Genomic DNA, 13941 nt, shown 5'->3' with positions numbered 1-13941 from the left:
CCGCATTCCTGATCAACAAGAGTGAACTCCCGAACCTAGATATCCTTTGATGTTTAAAATTCAAAAGTCTAAAATGCGCTAGGAATCCTTCCTTCATGAGCAAAAAACAGCTCATAAATGTAACTGAATCTTTCCTTGCTGATTTGAGATCTGGTAGAGAGCGCCTTTCGCCCACAAGTCGTTTTTTTGTTTTGTTTTAAATATGTTTTTACTGATTTCAGAGAGAGGAAGGGAGAGGGAGAGATAGAAACATCCATGATGAGAGAGAGTCATTGGTCAGCTGCTTCCTGCATGTCCCCTACTGGGGATCGAGCTTGCAACCCGGGCATGGGCCCTGACAGGGAGTCGAACCATGGTCTCCTGGGTCATAGGTCGATGCTCAATCACTGAGCCACACAAGTCATCTTTAAGCATGTATAGCAGTGGTTCTCAACCTGGGCTGCACATTAGAATCCCCTGGGGATCTTTTTAAAATCCTGATCTCTGGGCCTCATCCTCCGGAAATTCTGTTTCTTTGTTACTAATGTTGTGGCCCCACCCCATAACAAAGAAACAGAATTTCTGGAGGATGACGCCCAGAAATCAGGATTTTAAAAAGATTCCCAGGGGATTCTAATGTGCAGCCCAGGTTGAGAACCACTGCCCTAGACAGATAGATAATGGGAATAGAGCACAGGAAATGGATAGGTGTGAGTTTGAATCTCGGTTTTACCACTTGCAGCTGGTGGGGTCTTATATCTCTAACCCTTATTGAGCATTTACTACGCACGCATTGTCTCATTTGCTCAGTGAGCTCTAAAAGCATTGCAAAAGAAATCCCAGGGCAGGCCCTCTGCCTCCGGAGCCTGAATTTCTACATCTGCTGAGTGGTGACGAAAATAGCATCAGACAGGTTTGCTGGGTGGATGAAGTAAGCTCAGTGCTGGAGAGCTCTCAGCGAGGGCGAGGGCCGGCTGGGGCCTGGGTGTGTGCACAGCGGGGGTGGCGGCCAGGACAAGCCACTCTACCCAAGAGTATCCTGCCCAGGTGCTCTGCTGGGGAGTCAGGTTTTGGTTTTAGGGTTTTTCTTCCTTTTTAAATTCTTCCCCCGCCCCCTTCCTTTTTAAAAAAATCGTTTTAAAGGGAGCTTATGGTTGGTTTTGGCTTCCAAGGCAAGCAGGCTGCTCCCAGCCTGCACGGAGCTGAAACCTAACTTCACAGTTTAATTAAGATGAGAGAGAAGTCTTCCAAGGCGCAGCCCAGCGTTAAATGAGCGCTTCCTCTCTTCTCTGCTTGCCCACCCCTCGGCCCCTCGCAGGGTACAGGCCCTAAGGAAAGAATCGCTCTGGCAGTCAGCTTGCAGTGCAGCCTCATACAGGTCTCTTTCCCCCCTGGGCCTCAGGGTCCCTTCCTTTCCATGGGAGGATTTGCTGGGGTCCTTCTGACCTAGAAACCCCACGTTCCCAGTGGAATTCACCACCACCTGTCCTTCAGGGCCCTTCCCAACCCCAAACCTATTACAAAAGGCTGAGAGGGCTGAAGGCGGGCCAGGGACCAGCTACAAGAACAAGGCAGCTTCGGTCCTCACTTGAAGACCCTCCAACACAAGGGAAGCTAACCTCCCTTGCCAATACAGGCCTCCTGGGGGTAGGGGCAAGGGAGGACAAGCAGCTGGCCTATTTCCTGGCCCCCCAAGACCTGCTACATAATTTGTGGGGCCCTTGTTCAAACGTGATTAAGAATTCAAGGCAGCAGAATAGTCAACCAATAGGGAGAGCCTTCTAAATACACGCCCCTATGTGACTGCACAGGTCACAGCGCCATGGAGCTGGCCCCGCCTGGCCACCCTGGGACATGGTACCAGAAGATCACTTTTTAAAAAGATGTATTTTTTAAATATATTTTATTGATTTCTTACAGAGAGGAAGGAGAGGGATAGAGAGTTAGAAACATCGATGAGAGAGAAACATCGATCAGCTGCCTCCTGCACACGCCCCACCGGGATCGTGCCCGCAACCAAGGCACATGCCCTTGACCGGAATCGAACCTGGGACCCCCCAGTCCGCAGAACGATGCTCTATCCACTGAGCCAAACCAGTTAGGGCTAAAAAATATGTATTTTTTAAAATCGATAAAATATATTAAAAAAATAAAAATAAAAAAAAAATTGATTTCAGAGAGGAAGGGAGAGGTAAAGAGAGATAGAAACATCAATGAGAGAGCATCATTGACAGGCTGCTTCTTGCACACCTACCACTGGGGATCCAGCCCGCAACCCAGGCATGTGCCCCAACCAAGATAGAATCATGACCTCCTGGTTCATAGGTTGACACTCAACCCGAGCCACGCAGCCAGGCTATAAAAATATATATTTTTTAAATAATAATAATAATAATGATAATAATAATGCCTCCCTCCTGGATACTGAGCAAGCTGTACAGAGTAGTGACTAAGAGTCAGACTGCCGGGTTCAAATCCCAGCTCTCCCATTTCCCAGCTACATGACCTTGCCCAAGTTCCTTTACATGTCCAGTGCCTCCCTTCCCTCATCTGTCACACAGGATGCCAGTCAGAGGACCTACCCCATAAGGTTGTGGAAGGGATGAAGGAAGCGAATATACACCAAACATTAGGATCTTGGGAGCAGTCGGTGTGAGCTATCTGACCATCATTCCTGAGCCAGCTGTCGAGATCAGACTGTTCCAGGACAAGGAGATGAGCCTGAGGCAGACTAACCAGGTGGGAAGCAGGTGCCCAGGCTGGGGCGCAGTGGGCAGGGGACATGACCCAGAGCAGGTGGAGAGATGAGCAGGATCACGGGGGCCATAAGCCATGGGAAGGCTTCTATTGGAGGGGTTTCGGCAGGAGAATGGGATTTGGGGGAGGGAGGGCAGAGTAGAAGGAGGGAGACCAGCAAGGCCTGTTGTGGTGGTCCAGGCAGAGATGACAGTGACACGTGGACTAGAATGAAAGCATTGGGATATATTTGGAGGGTAGAGCTTGGCCTTGATCCTTATCCCCCCTACCCTGTTTCCCTGTCTGTAAGGAAGGCTAATCTGAAAGATGTCAACTTCTCTGAGATTCTGGGTTCATCCTGCAGGAGGCAGTATGCCAGGTGGCTTGGAGGGTAGGCCTGGATGTGGCACCCAACCTGGGTTTGAATTCTGGCTCTGCCACTGACTGGCTGTGTGGCTTTGAGCAAGCTCTTTCACCTCTCTCTGTGCCTCAGTTTCCTCATCTGTAAAATGGGAATGTACATAATGGTACCTGTTCCCATAGAGTTAGGGTGATACAGGAGACAATGCGTGTAAAGGGCTCAGAGCAGGGCCTGGCACAGTAAGCACTGCATCACGGTTAGCCATTACCACTGTTACCATCCAGAGGGGGCTTCTCGGCCCAGCTGGTACGGCTCAGTGGTTGAGCATCAACCTATGAACCAGGAGATCATGGTTCAATTCCCGGTCAGAGCACATACCCGGTTGTGGACTTGATCTCCAATATGGGGCATGCAGGAGGCAGCTGATCAATGATTCTCTTTTATCATTGATGTTTCTCTCTCTCTCTCTCTCTCTCTCCCTCTCCCTTCCTCTCAGAAATCAATTTTTTACAATTACATGTAATCAATTAAAAATTATATATACCTGGTATATTAAGAGGGGGCTTCTCAGCCTGTATATGTGTCCTGTTTCAGAGCTTTGGAGTAAGAAATGGGATGAGCAGCTGGAAGATGATACTTTGACCAACTGTGGTTACAACCACGGCCTCCTTGGCAATGAGTGAGTCCCGTCTCCTTTCAGTCCTTGGCGCATCTACTGCTGAGGCACGTGGCTCTCTGCCATGCTTAGGCCCGAAGCAGGCAAAGCCACCAGGCAGGCCAGTTTAGCTTGATCAGGGTTTACTAATCCAGCAGGAAATGGGGTGACTGCCACGCAATGGCGGTGAGTCCAGGGGGCCCACACCCTCTCTCCTGACTCTGCTCTCTGCCCACAGCCTCTGAGCCTCCGTCAACGCCTCCTGCTGCTCTGAGGGTGCCTGCAACCTCTGCGGTGACACAGGGGACAGCGGCTTCACTACGGTGAGTCACCCCTCGCCTCAATGAGGGTTGGAAGGAGGGCACCCCTCTCCTACTCAGCTGGCCACAGAGAAAGGAAAACGGGGGGTAGGGGAGCTCAGAGCCCCAGGGCACAGTGCTGTATACACACACACACACACACACACACACACACACACACACTCCCAATTCAGTTTATAGGAACCCGGTGAGGCAGGCAGATTGGTGGAGTCCAGGGTGTTGTCTGTGAGCGGTTGAGCATCGACCTATGAACCAGGAGGTCCCGGTGAGATCCCCAGTGTGGGGCGTGCAGGAGGCAGCCGATCAATGCTTCTCTCTCATCACTGATGGTTCTATCTCTCGCTCCCTCTCCCTGCCTCTCTGAAATCAATTTCTGTACATTACATCCCCAGAATTACTCCTTTTGTAAGTGGGAGTGTGTACCTTTTGACCACCTTCGCCTATTTCCCCCAGAAATAAGATTTTTAAAAAATATATATTTTTTAAAAATCTTATTTCTGGGGGAAATAGGCGAAGGTGGTCAAAAGGTACAAACTCCCACTTACAAAAGGAGTAATTCTGGGGATGTAATGTACAGCATGGTGACTATGGTGAACAATATGTATTGCACATTTCAAAGTTGCTAAGGGAGTCGATCTTAAAAGTTCTCATCACACACAAAAAATTAACTATGTGCAGTGATGGATGTTTACTAAATTTATTGTGGCTTGGCTGGTGTGGCTCAGTAGATGAGCATCAACCTATGAAGCAGAGGTCACTGTTTGATTGCCGGTCAGGGCACGAGCCCGGGTTGCCAGCTCGATCCCCAGTAGGGGGCGTGCAGGAGGCAGCCAATCCATGATTTCCTCTCATCGTTGATGTTTCTATCTTTTTCTCCCTCTCCCTTCCTCTCTGAAATCAATAAAAACACATTAAAAAAAATCAAATTGGTGTACTGCAGACTTAATTTTATTGTTCAGTCTAGGCATTCGTATCTCCATCTTTTAGGAAAACAAACTTACTCTTCGGCCTTCCAGTCAATGAGAGGCAGCGTGTGGACTAGAATTCAGATTGTTTTGTGTCCTAGGGCACGGTTTGTCTCCTTGGCGGTACAGTATCTCAGAGGGCCCCTGCACCCCGTCCCTACACTGCCCTAATCAAGAAGAAACCTACAAAGCCCTCGGCAAAACATGAGGCAGATAGATAGGCCCTGATCCACATCAGAGATAACATTCTCTCTGCCTGGTGACCTAGGACTGTCCTCAGTTCCTCCTGCAGTATTTGCTGTCACAGCCCCAGTCTCTTCCTCTCAGGGGGGGTGTGCATATCTGAATGCAAAAGACTGAGAGTTAGTCGAGGGCTTTGATTTCATTACAAAAGTGAGTTGTGCAAACTTTAGCACTGTATGACTTTTAAAATTTATTTATTAGCTCTAATAGTTTTTTTTCTTTAATTAAACTTATTGAGGTCTATGGCCATACCACCCTGACATACCCAGTCTGTCTGGGATGTGAGACGGTGAAGGCTGTGCCCTATGTTTTGGAAATAATTATCGTGAAAGAGAAAACCACAGGCCCAACATGGAGTCACTTATGCTAAAGCCTGTGATGTGAAACCAGGACTGAATACCTGACCCCAAACTGCAGTTTCTAACTTCTCCAGGAATGTACTCCTCATTGAGCAGCCTGGAGTCTTCTGGTCAGTATGAGGGGGTAATGTGTCAGTGGGTCCTCTCCGTCCCTGCTCCCTCTCCCCAGGAAGCTGAGGTATGAGGGAAGGTAACCTTGCCTGAAACAATCCTTTCTTTTCTTTGTTTGAAATTGATCTTAGAGAGAGGAAGGAAGGAGAGAGAGGGAGAGAGAAACACTGATGGGCTGCCTCCTGCACACCCCCTACTGGGGATCAAGCCTGCAACCCGGGGATGTGCCCTGACCGGGAACTGAACTGGTGACCTCCTGGTGCATGGGAGGAGCTCAACCAACTGAGCCACACCTACCAGGGCAATCCTTTCTTTTCTTTTGCTAATCACTTTCTTGTCCCACCCAGTTTCTGCCCATAATAGCCTTCCATCCTGTTCTCATTGAACAGCTTCTCCAGGGCTCTATACTTGTAGGATGAGATGCTGCCTGATTCGTGAATTGCTCAATGAAGCCAATTACATCTTCCAATTTGCTGGATTGACTTTTTGTTCTTTAACATCATTATGTACAGATAATGCTTCTCAACACCTTTTTAAAAAAATATTTTTATTGATTTCAGAGAGGAAGGGAGAGAGATAGAAACATCAACGATGAGAAAGAATCATTGATCAGCTTCCTCCTGCACACCCCCTAGTGGGGATTGAGCCAGCAACCCAGGCATGTGCCCTGACCAGAAATCGAACCCAGGACCCTTCAGTCCTCAGGCTGACACTGTCCACTGAGCCAAACCAGCTAGGGCTTCTCTCCACCTTTGCAACTAGTCCAACCCACATCATCTCTGGCCTGGACTATTACAACATCCTTTTAATTTGGAGAGTCCTGCTGCCACCCTCACTCTCCTAGAGTCTCTCCTTGCCGCCGCCTTTCAAAACTAGGTCAGCTCATATCCTCAGCTCAGAATTCCCTATGGCTGCACTTTTTACCAGGATGAAAGCCACAGCCCTCACCACGACGGCCCACAGGGCACCACAGTTCTGGCTCCTCTGACCTCATATTCTACCACTCTCTTCCTCCACCACTGCTCTGCTTCAGGCTCATCTGAGGACTCCCCAAACTTCAGCCTCAGGGCCTTTGCATATCCTGGTCCCCTGCTTGGAACCCTCTGCCACCAGATCTCTGCCTGGCTTCCCCCCTCCCTCCATTTAGGTCTCTGCCTAGATCCTCTACCAGAGAGGTCTCCCCAAACAAACACAGTTGCCCAACCCTCCAGCAGGGCTGCTTCAGTTTCATTACCTTTCACAGTACCTTTACTACCCACATTACTTATTATTGCTAATCCCCCCTTAAAATGCAAGATCGATTTCGAGAGGAAAAGCTGTTTGTTGTTCCACTTATTTATGCACTCACTGGTAGACTGAGAGAGAGAAACATCAAGGTGACAGAGACACATCAATTGGTTGGCTCCTGCACGTGCTCCTACCTAGGGCTGGAGAACCTGCAGTAAAGGTACGTGCTCTTGACTGGAACTCGAACCTGAGACCCTTCTCTCCCTGGACCAACACTTTAGCCATGGAGCCAAACTGGCCAGGGCTATTGATGCATTCTTTTTTTTTTTTAATTTAAATTCTTTAGTTTAAAGTATTACATATGTCTCCTTTTGCCCCCATTAACCTCTCCCCGGCCACTCCCACCCCCTTACTGTCTGTCTCCATTGGTTACGTTTATGGTTGATTCTTGCGTGTAACCTGACTGCAGATCAAACCCGAAACCTTGTTGTATCTGGATGATGCTCTAACCAACTGAGCTACCCCACCAGGGCCTCCAATATCTGCTGAACAAAGAAATGGACGGGAGAGAGGCACCTATTGCAATTGGAAGCCGAGACCGACCGGGGAGCGAGCCTCTGCTCCCAATTGCAGTAGATGTGTGGCTCCTGTCTAAGTGGCAACTTCTTGCTGGGTGGAAGGCGGGGTTGAAAAGGGGCCTCGGGCGTTCCAGGTCCCAGTGCCTCAGAATAGACCCCGGCTGCTCCCCGCAGGTCCCAGGTTAGTCCTCAGTGCCAGGGCCCCTTTCCACCTGGAAATGCTGCGCAACGACCCCTGTGCCCTTGTCCATAGCAGGACACTGACCTTTCTTGCAAATTCCTGGGTGGAGGTTTGTGGAGGCCCCGAAGCAGCCAGGGAGGACATGGTGTCCCGGGGGAAGGGAGAACCCTGAGGAGGCCTGGGTGGCAGTGGGGGGTAGGAATGAGCAGCCTGGGGAAGAGTGGGTCCCAGTGCCCTCCAGGGGGGCTGGCACTGGACAGATGCTGCCTGGGAGTAGAACAGCCCGTCCGCAGGAGGGGGGCTGGAGAGAACATCAAAGCCCAGGTATTTCTTTAGGGAAACAAAGAAGGAGACTTTGTCCCTCTAGCTATCTAGAGCTGAGCTCCACCCAGATCACATCAAAAGGACTTTATTAGCATTTAAATGTGATCCAATCTCTCCATCTTAAAAAAGAAGAAAGGAAAAAACCCTCCCTTCCCCTCCAGCTACTGCTCCCCTCTCTCAACTGGGAAGCCCACTCCAATCTGGCTTCTGCCCCCTCCCTCCTCAAAAATGGCCTGTCCAAAATCGCACAGCCCTGTCACCCAGCCCAAGGCATTGTCAATGCCCTCCTTGCTCCACTGCTCAAAAGGGCCCTAGGTTCCTTTCCAGTCAAGGGCACTTACCTTGGTTGCAGGCTCATCCCCAGCCCTGGTGAGGGCAGAGTGCAGAAAGCAACCAATCCATGTGTCTGTCACACATCAATGTTTCTCTTTCTCTCTTCCTCTCTCTCTCTCTCTCTCTCTCTCTCTCTCTCTCTCTCTCTCTCTCATCAATAAACATATCCTGGGTCAAGGATAAAAAAATATCTCTAATTCTAACAAAACTCTGTATTTAAAATATGACACACACACACACACACACACGCATACACTGAGTCAAGCAGTCCTCCCAGCCTCTGGTCCCTACTCAGCCTCCAGCAGAACTCAGGCCCCAGGGGCTAGAGGGCTCCCAGTGAGCTGGAGACCAATTCCTTCCTTAACCAGGGGCATAAGCACAGCTTTGCTCAGGGCCCGGGACTTCTGCTCTCTGAAGGCTCCCCCAAGGCCACCCGCCGGGCACTGACTCCATTCTCCACCAGCACAGCTTTGGCCTATGGGGGGGAGGGGCACTCAGCTTCTCCATTCCGGTGAACCACAGGTACCTTCAACCCAAAACTGAACTCACCATCTCTGTCCCCAAACCTGCTCCTCCAGTTCCCCTGCTTCATGGCGGGGAGGCACCCATTGGCAGACAATCCACTTCTTCTCCTTCACCTTTCATATTCCACCCATGGCCAGAGCCCTACACTTCTACCTCCCACCTCTCTGGGCTCCACTCGCCTCTATTCTCAAGGCCACCACCTCTCCTGGGCTCCTGTAGTAGCTTCATGGTTAGTCCCCGAGCAATTTCTTCCCCTGGGCACCCAACCCGTCAAAGGCTTCCCAGAGCCCTTAGGATACAGGGCTGACCCTGAAGGCAGGGGCGGGGAGGCGGGGGCAGGTCGCTGGATACCTCTGGGCTCCAGCCTTCCTGGTCTTTCAATTCCTCAAAGATGTCTAAAGATACAGGATCAGAAAAGCTTAGCTCTAGGCTGGAATGTACTCCCCTCTCTGCCCCTCTATCAGGTTCCCGGATGGTGCAGCTGCTGCTGGTCAGGGGACTACGCTTGGAGAACCACTGCTCTGCAGAAACAGATGCTATCAAGACAACTAGTCCTATTTGGCCTATCTCTCTGGTGCACAAGGCTGAGGACCCATGGTGCCCCACACTGACCTGCCCAGGCTCCTTCTTGGGAATTTCCTCAGCTGCTGGTAGGGTTTCCCAGAGGCTGGAGTCTCCCATTCCCAGCCCCAATCTGCTTCTCTCATTTTCCTTTTCCAGGAGAGAATGTAAGACCTCAAATGTAAACTCAGCTGGAAAACACCAAACACACAGCAGTGTCCGCAGACTGCCTCACTGACTGATAACACCCTGCCGCACGGTGCATCACATCGCTTGGTGGGAAACCATCTGGTTACTGACTAATGGGCCGTTGAACATAACAGCTGGGAGGTCACCTAGGCCGGGGGCTTTCCAGAGCACAGCTTAGGGCGGTGGCTGAGAATGTGAGCTGGGAGTCAGCTTGCTCTGCCAGGACTGGGGATGTGGCCTAGAGCAAGTAAGTGACTCACCTCTCTAAGCCTCACTGTTATGATCTGTAAAATGGGGCATATAACTCAGTCTCTAGGTCACAGTGTCCTGAGTTGTGGATGAGATAAAGCATGCAGAGTTGTACTTTTAGACTAGATTGTTTGACTTAAAAAACAACAACTCATGCATAGAAGAATTCCAGGGCCCCACAGTAAGTCTATGGCTTCCTTGAAGTTCACAGTCCACAATCTGGGAGCCACGGAATGCCTGTCCAGTATCATCAAAACAGTGAAGAGGGAAAAAGAGATTCAGGCCCTAGCCGGTTTGGCTCAGTGGATAGAGCATCGGCCTGCGCACCGAAAAATATATATTTAATAATAATAATAATAATAAAAGAGATTCAGGGAGGAGAAGTGACTTTTTCAAGGTTACTCAGAGAGTTAGGGCCACAGCCCAGTTTAGGACTTGGGTTTCGGTATTTCTCCAAAGGCTTTTTGTAATACGCATGCCTAGATGTCCTCAACACAGAGCCATCAAAGTCACACCGAAGCCCATGTGCCCAGGGACTCAGAAAGCTTGGCAGCGGAATGGCGCTGGGAAGAGATGAGAATTTAGAGTTAGGCTGTCCATGAGTGGCTTTGGCTAGGACAGAGATCAGATGGTCGTCAAAACTATTGTAAATTGTAGTCACTGCCTCATCTGATACATGGGACTGAGAAACAGGAACACAGAATAGTAAGGTCTTGTCTTTCTGCTCACCCTTCTCCCTGGCACCTCCAAGCATTTTAGAACATAACTTGCACAGATCTCAACGTCTCTAAGTCCTTTTTCTTCTAGGTATTTTTACCTCCACCCCAACCCAACTCCCTAAAGCTGTTGTTTCCCAGCACCTACATTTCCCTCTCCAGGCTATTTTCGGAAACACTGAAAAGAGTTTATCAAGCTCTTCCAGAATGTTGGATGCACAATTAACTGAGGACTGGAAGCAGGTGAGTAATTAACAGCTGTTTCTAAATATGTTTGAACCTCAGGGCACATAACTGCTGAGTTAAAAGGTGATTCTGTGAATCCTTCGTGAAGGTCTCTAGTAAAATAGTTGGTCTGGCTGTGATTTCGAACTACGTCATTCAGTAAAACGAAAAAAGTGCACTAGATGATTTCCATACCCTTTCCAGTTTGTAAGCAGTCTCTTTGCTTTCCAGCAAGGATACACACCGCCATGAATTCTTTCTATCTATCATCTATCTATCTATCTATCTATCATCTTTTTATCCTCACCCACGGATATTTTTTTTTAAATTGATTTTAGAGAGAGGAAGGGGGAGAGGGAGAGAGAGAGAGAGAAACATTGATGTGACAGAAATATCCATCATTGCCTCCAGGGGGATCAAACACACAACCTAGGTATGTGCCCTGACCAGGAATCAAACCTGCAACCTTTTGATGTACTGGAGGAGCTCCAACCAACTGAGCCACCTGGCCAGGGCATGCCACCATGAATTCTAAACACACAGTTGAAGGACTTTGATCTTCAGCCGACTGTGGAATCCTGCAAGTATTTGGTTAAAGCCCCAAGGCAGGTTAAATCCTGGAGTGTTGTTGGTGCAGCTCTGGGGGAGGGGCTGGCACTGGGCTCCAGGGTCTCTCGGAGCAACATCAGTATAAAGTGGCAAAGCACTTTCTTGGTCAAGACAGGCTGAAGTGGGAAAAGGCAACTCAGCTTTATCTCAACACATCTTGTTTTAGGAGATCTGCATTTGAGACCTGAACTAGTTGTAGAATGACGGAGTTAACCTTGGATAGTTGACCTTTATGGGGATCACATCCTGTGCGTTTTTTAAAAACAAAATATTTTAAGTTACACAAATAAAACATGAATAGATCCTCTTTGTAAAAAGTTCAAAGAGGACAGTAACATATGGAATAAAAAGCAAAAGTTCCCGTTAACCTTCCTCATTCCACTTCCCTCCCCGGGGATAACCATTGGTGTTAGTTGTGGTGTCCACAGGCCAATGCTCTATCCACTGAGCCAAACCAACCAGGGCTATCTATAGAGGTTTTAGCAATTTCACACCGCAACAATGAATAGATGGGCCTTATTCCTCATCCTTGGTCTGTCTAAGGGGCCTTTTACCAGTAACGTTATAATGTTGTAAGTCCATTTCTCCTGATTTCTCAACATTTCTTTGCTCATATGTCTACCATGTGCCAGGCACAGTGCTAGGTGCTGGGAATACAGCTAGGAATGAGACTGAAGCAATCTTTGTGCTCCCTATATGTGGGGTTCCTGAAATCTCATTCAGTTCCTGAAAACACAAGACACTCAGTAAATATTTGCTGAAAGAGTTGGCCTCTAACGAAGGAAAGACAGGTATAAAAAAGTATATTTAGGTGAAATAAGCCAGTCACAAAAAGACAAATAGTGCACGATTCCAAAGTATCTGAAGGACTCAAACTCTATTAGAAATAGAAAGTAGAACAGTGTGTGTCAGGAACTGGAGGAAGGAAACAAATTTTTTGTTTGTTGTTTTTTCGAACTTCTTTTTATTTTTGGAGAGAGAGAAAAGAAGAGAAAGAAACATTGATTTGTTATTCCACTGATCTATGCAATTCATTGGATAATTCCTGTATGTGCCCTGACTGGAACCGAACCCAGAACCTTGGGGTACCCGAAGGAGGATCTAACTAATTGAACTACCCAGCCAGGCCTAGAGTTTTAGTTTTACAACACGAACAAGTTCAGTTGCACACCAATATGCATGTAGTTAGCACTAATTAATGTATGGTATACTTGAAAATGGTTAAGATGGTAAATCTTATGTTGTGCTTTTACCACAATTAAAGAAAAAAAGGTATTTTTAGGCTCAAAAGGTAGTGCTTCTGAGCCTAGCCTTAGAATGGGAGGTGGTGTTGGTGGGGGGATGATGAGGAGGATAGGTTTTTTCAAAAGCTATGACCATAAAACCCTATCATCTACTATATATAATACATTATAGCCAAAGATACGTTCCTGTGCTTTTCCCCTGAGAGTAAAGAGCTTAGGTATCCTTTCTGATACCGCTTACAAGTCGTAAGCCAAAAAGAGAACCTTAGCTTCCAACCTCTCTGTAATGCATCCCTTCTTTAACAGGCAAAAGTAGAAGAAAAAGTTGTCTTGATGTAAAGTGGCGCCTAGGAGACTACATTTCCCAGCATGCAACTGCTCTCCCCCCTAGGGCGCCGTAAATGACGGAAGAAGAGAGAGAGAGAGACACATACCTTTTGCGACAGGAGTCCGGCGGGCGGGGGGACAGGGGGGCATCGCTAATGTATCCCGGGATGTCAAGCGTCACCCCTTTTAGTTACAAGTTGGCTTGCTTTTTGATGGCTGGTGTTCCACGCCAGGGGGACCCGAGGGGAGGGGAATGTTTAAGCGTGGGAAGCCCCGCAGTCTGCTGGACTTGACACTTCGAAAGAGGTAGGAGAGTGACGGAAGGAGGTTCCCCTCGAACTCAAACTAGTTCCCGCGCAGAGTGGCGAGGGTTTACGGGAGCTCCCCCCGCTCCGCTTATTTATTGTTTCTCGGGGCAGGTGGGAAGTCGGAGAAGCCCCAAATCGAAGTTCTGCGCGTCTTCCCATTGGCCCTCGGTCGGGGCGCAGGCGCGAAGGCTCCGATCCGGTCCCTGGGGACTGGCGAGCGGCCATTGGCCCGAGCCCCCGGAGTCGGCGCCCGGATTGGTCGTTGCTAGCAGGAGCCTGGTTTCTTCCTTGACTTCGGCCAGGGATAGTGTGGGATTGGTTGAAACCCGCGGGCATCCGACGGTGATTGGGTGGGGGCCCCGGTCGGGCTGCACTCATTGGTCGCTGCCGGGACCGTCCCTCCGCGAGCGGGCAGCGAATGATGAAATGAGAACGGGGAGGGGAAAGGCCGCGACGTGAGCGCGCGACCTCCGGCGCCATTTTGTCGAGAAACAAGCGGAGTTAACCGAAGAGGGGGGTCGAGGAGAGCCGGAGTCGGGGACCCAGGAGTTTCCTGTGTCCAGCGTCGCCGGAGCCGCTTGAGGTGGGGGGGGCCGGGGGCCGGGGCCGGCGGGCG

The 13941-nt window shown here is 49.3% G+C and overlaps 1 protein-coding gene across 1 annotated transcript in view; it reads left to right on the top strand.

The window, feature by feature from the left end:
* Positions 1–13742: 13742 nt before the first annotated feature.
* Positions 13743–13941, top strand: part of CNOT1 (CCR4-NOT transcription complex subunit 1) — a 71691-nt gene continuing 71492 nt past the window's right edge. The window contains exon 1 of the mRNA XM_015558826.1: positions 13743–13908. The gene's annotated coding sequence lies outside the window, so the exon portion shown is untranslated. The remainder of the gene's footprint in view (positions 13909–13941) is intronic.

Source organism: Myotis davidii, unplaced genomic scaffold (assembly GCF_000327345.1).
Source record: "Myotis davidii unplaced genomic scaffold, ASM32734v1 scaffold590, whole genome shotgun sequence".
Lineage (NCBI taxonomy): Eukaryota > Metazoa > Chordata > Mammalia > Chiroptera > Vespertilionidae > Myotis > Myotis davidii.
The sequence above is the reverse complement of the archived record's forward strand: the minus strand, read 5'-3'. Positions and strand labels throughout refer to the sequence as shown.